Source organism: Pteropus vampyrus, unplaced genomic scaffold, assembly GCF_000151845.1.
Source record: "Pteropus vampyrus isolate Shadow unplaced genomic scaffold, Pvam_2.0 Scaffold9, whole genome shotgun sequence".
NCBI lineage: Eukaryota > Metazoa > Chordata > Mammalia > Chiroptera > Pteropodidae > Pteropus > Pteropus vampyrus.
In genome coordinates, this window is record NW_011888790.1 from 8,030,749 (window position 1) to 8,036,393 (window position 5,645).

Consider the following 5,645-nt stretch of genomic DNA (forward strand, 5'->3'; position numbering starts at 1 on the left):
AAATTAAATAATGAATAAATAAAAATATTGATTGTTAAAAATGATGTAAAGAGATACTTGATAGCCACAAAAATTTGACTTTTTTGGTATTACTTTTTTTTTTTCACTTTTAAAAATTTTGTTGTGTCTGTTTTAATTTGTATTTCAGTTATTTCATTAGGCAATGTATTTTACTTTTAGTTTGAGTCCATTTTTCTTATCTTTATAGTGATTAACCTGCTAGAACAAAGTTTGTGGGTATGTAAAAAAATCTCAGTTGCAGTTTTTCTCAGCCACGTTGACTGTTTTGGGAGGCAAAGGGAGATTAAATTTGTGCTTGAACTGAAGAAGAAAATGTGTCTCTTAAGGTTGGTAACATAAAAATATGTTTTCTGTATTTAAGAAAAAACTATTCCTAATATATTTCAAAACAACTATTTGGAGTGTACAAACAATTAAAATTTAGGTTAATTTAAAAGGCAATCAAAATACCTGTTTCTATCTAAAATAGGTCTAATCCCTTTTTAGTATACTCTGGATTAGATTTTGAGAAAACAGCCAGATATGGTATAGATAGTTAATAGATATTTACACAATATGTATAGTAAATTGCATTGGAGCATTAAAAGAGAAGTTAAAAGTTCAAAATTAAAGTAAGTATTTTATATTCATCCATTAGGTTTGAATACTAGTAATTTTGTTTGCTTCTCACTATGGTTCATATATTTAAATATAATGAACACTAGGAAATACATTCATTCTTGAGGACTGACTCAATAGGAAATTGTTTCCTAAGAGCATTGGCAAAGAAATTTTCAAACATAACATGTTATATAGGTTTAACATGTTATATAGGTAATTTTGAGTTTCGTGTTAGAGACCTAAATGGTTTCTAAGGGAAGTAAAATCATCTTTTCTATGAACAACTTTACTGACTTTATCTTCATAACTTAGGAGCCTTATTTTCCTTGGGAGAAGAAAAAGAAAGAGCTTACTCACACATTTTTCTCTTCTAAATCTAACAGCTCTAATTAGGGTAATAATCTCTCTTTATGGGAATTGCAAAGAAAATGGGGACAATGCAACTCCAAAGAAGTATTATTAAAATGTCAGCCTCAAAAAAGCCATATATTTTAAAGCATTCCATTTCCTTGTCTCAGCTTTACTTCCTCTTATCCATCTTAATAATGGGTTTTTTTATACTTATTTTTATCCTTATAATAGAAGAAATATATATATGTGATGCATTATTTTGTAGACTTACTATTTGAAATAAAAAGTTTTAATGAAAAAGAGTGGCTGACATATAGGTGACTTGCCAAAAAACAACAACACAGTGTTATATTGGTGTATCTTAAAATTATAATTTTTTTTGCAAACTGAGAGTTCACAATGGAGAACTATAAATGGAATGCATCAAGAAAAAAAGTGCTTTTAAAGAGCCTAATATAGGTGTGAGTCATAAATGTAAAAGTCAGACCATTAAAATAAAATGTTATGTCAGAAAGTTTTTGTAGTTATGTAACTATAGCCATTATAACATCAGGTTTGGAAAAATTTGATATAGGTGGTGAAAAAAGGATGGTTGACAAGTTCATTAGGAGAAAGCTCTCTTTCAGAATGGGGAGGAGAAAGTGCAACATTTTCTGAGTATTTGAAAAAAGAAAAAAAATAAAAGTAGAGATTTACATTTAATATAGAAAAAAAGGCAGTGCTAGGTTTCTTAAATAAGATTGTTTTGAATTAATCAGGTAAACTTAAAATGCCTGTATAGATGATACTACCAGTATATATTGTGTACTGCCATGTATACTGGTAGTACTACCAGGAATTTGGCTTTATCATTTAATTAATATTAATCAAAAACACATCTTCTTTCATATTTAATATATATTTACCTGATAATGGGAAATGTTAGAAATAATAATTAACAGGAAACATTTCTTTTGTGAGAAAATATCTCCCATGAAAGGGAATATTTTCATTTAGCTACAGGAAGGGTTTCATTTTTTTAGGAGAAATATTTTGTGATCTTGCTGGAGAAAATTATCTTCTCATAACTCATAAAATATATTTTTAGTTATTTAGCTTTAGCTAAATATGTTAATAAATAAAGAAAATAAATCTAGTTAAAAGAAAACAGTGAACTTAAGCTTTGTTAAATTTCAAAGTAAATATAAAGTTAGTATCTATTTGTCCTCTTTAGATATCTCCATTTTCTGTTCTTCCATTCAAAAAATTTAATGAAGTGCCTGAAACCAGTGTCTTACATGGTATCTTATTATTGATGTTTTAAAAATGTCTTTCTATCTCAGTGAGTTGAAGAGCAAGCTATATAAATTATCTTCCACATTATAAGTCTGCAATGATTAGTGTGTTATGGGCAGAAAGAATTATAGATTACACAATGATATATGATCACAAAAAGAAATGTCTCAGGGTTACTTCATTCATAAGAAAGTTAATATTCTGAATTATTATATTATGAACATCAGCAAAATGAATTCATTATTCATATTATTTTGTTATGTTATACTATTTGCTTGCATTCACAAATACCTGAAAATGTGTCTTGCCAAATTAAGAATTACTTTATATTACAAGACTTTCTGAATGACATAAGATAAAGCAGTTTTAATTATTTAAGAAATACCTCTATTAATGGTGCATAGCCCTAGTTTATATATGAATCTGTGATACTTTCATCAGCAGAACAGTCATTCATAACTATTTGTTTGATATGTCGATGTTTCTTGAAAGGTTAAGATATTTTTTTAACTTCAGTTATTGGAGAGACTCACAGAATTAATTTAGAAGTAACTCTGAGTTAAAATTTTAGCTTCATCCTTTGAGATAGCAACTAGTAAAGGTCTTCTCATGAAAAATACATTTAATATGTATACTTTGGAAGAGACTAACCAATCAAAGTGAATCAAATAGGTTGCATATTAAATTTTACTTCCAATGAATAATCTATTCACTGTTTGCTAAATAAGTAATCCTTTTCTTTCATTAATTAATTAATTAATTTCCTTCTATAGAACTTACAAAATATCTTCTTTAAGATAAACCTGAATTTTTTTTAAATAGCTTATTTTTTCTTTGAACAAGAAACAAATGTACTTAATAACAACACAAAGGTACAAAAAGACATGCATTCATAAGTAAATATCCTAGTTGCGCAATTTATACTAGTTGTGCAACTTTCCAACTAGAAGAAATTAGTGTTAACATTTATGTATATTTTCAAGGTATACCTCATATATAAACATATTTTTGTGGGTTTTTTTGTTGTTTTGCTTTAAAGAAAACAGTGAACTACAAACCCCACTGCTCTGCACTTTAAATGATTTAAAAAATGATTTATGACTATTCATATAGACGGGCTTTGTTTAAAAGATATTTGAATATTGAATATTTGACTATCATGTTATTGTTCAAATATAACAGCTGATGTACTAGGTGAATTTGGCACATTTACAATTATATATTCTTAATTGTGTCACCCAGTTTTAGTTATGCTTTATTTTTTACTGAGGCATGTTACATATAACAATAAACTACCCATGAATTTTCATAGATATATATTATCATTTACACTTTTAAATATTTCACAATATATTCTGTATTTTCTTCTGTGTGTATGCGTGTATGTTATTTTTTTAATGATTGTGAAGTTGAAGTTTTCAGTAATAACTGTTAATGCTATTCTAGTTACTATTGCTTTACGGCAAATTACTGCAATCCCAGTGCATAAAACAACAATTATGCCCATAGATTCTGTGGGTTAGAAATTTGGACAAGACAGAGCAGGATGACATCATTTTGTATACAATGTTTTACTTGGGAACTGATTTTGGCTGTTTCCTTCCTGGAGTGTACACCAGAAAAACTACACATGGCCTCTCTGTATGACCTACAGTCCTTACATCACAGTGCTCACAGGAAATTTAAACTTGTTTCATACATACCTTTTTCAGCCTTGGTTAAACAGTTAAATGGAATCATTGTTCTCCAGTATTCCTTTTGCTATGATTTTTCAAATTTGCTTTTTAGCTGGCTGAAGTTAGTGCTATAGCTTTTTCAAAAAGGGCTTGGCTGAGTTAAGACCCACTGTTCTTTTAATTCTACAATTGAACCAAAGTTTAGCTGAGTATGTGCAGTTTCTGTATAGCGTTCTTTTCCTTCTAGTACTTGGTAGTCGTCTCACAGATGTCAAGTGTTGAATAATTCTATGTGGTAGGGAGAGACCAGGCTTGTAGCTGATATGACCTTTTGCTTAAATACCTGAAAGATTATTTCTTTATTTTTTATATATGTGGATGTTAATAATTCTCTATGAAATATTTTTGACCCTGGAATGTGGTTTTCCATTTCAAACTGACTAAATTTCAGACTAAATTCCATTTAGTCTCTGGAATTTTTCTTAAATTATATTTAGTTCCATAGGTTGGAATTTTTTTCAAAGAAAAAAGTATGCATATATTTATACAACAAGATCAAGTAGACTTTATCCCAGAGACACAGGGATGGTTCAACATACACAAATCGATTAATGCGATACGCCACATAAACAAATTAAAACATAAGAATCATATGATCATATCAATAGATGCAGAAAAAGCCTTTGACAAGATATAGTACACATTTATGATCAAAACACTTAACAAAATCGGTACAAGAGGAAAGTACCTTAACATAATAAAGACCATCTATCACAAGCCCTCAGCCAACATTATACTTAATGGTGAAAGACTAAAAGCCTTCCCTCAAAGATCAGAAAGAAGGCATCTGTCCACAATTGCCACTGTTATTCAATATAACATTGGAGTGCAATCAGGCAAGAGAAAGATATAAAAGGCATCCAAATAGGAAACAAAGAAGTCAAACTGTCACTATTTGCAGATGACATGATTCTCTCTATAGAAAACCCTTAAGACACCACAAGAACACTACTAGAAACAATAAGCAAATACCGTAAAATTTCTGGATACAAAATCAATGTTCAAATATCCATAGTGTTTTTATACTCTAATAATGAAGTGTCAGAAAAAGAAGTAGAAAAAATAATTCCTTTTGCAATTGCAACAAAAAGAATAATACACCTAGGGATAAATCTAATGAAACATGTGAAGGACCTATATAATTAAAATTATAAGACTCTGTTAAAAGAAATCGAAGAAGACACAAAGAAATGGAAAGAAATTCTGTGTTCTTAGATTGGAAGAATCAACATAGTTAAAATGACCTTATTACCTAAAGCATTATACAGATTTAATGCAATCCCCATCAAAATTCAATCGGCATTTTTTAAAGAAACAGAACAAAAAAATCATCAGATTGGTATGGAAGCACAGAAGACCCCCAAATGCCAAAGCTATCCTGAAAAAAAAGAATGAGTCTGGAGGCATCACTCTGCCTTACTTCAAATTATACTACAAAGCAACAATAATCAAAACGGCGTGGTATTGGCAGCAAAACAGACACACAGACCAGTGGAACAGAATCCAGAGTCCAGAACTAAACACATATTTATATGGGCAAATAATTTTTGACAAAAAAGCCGAAAACATACAGTGGAGAAAGGAAAGCCTCTTCAATAAATGGTGCTGGGAAAACTAGAAAGCCACCTGCAAAAGAATGAAACTAGACTGTTGTCTATCACC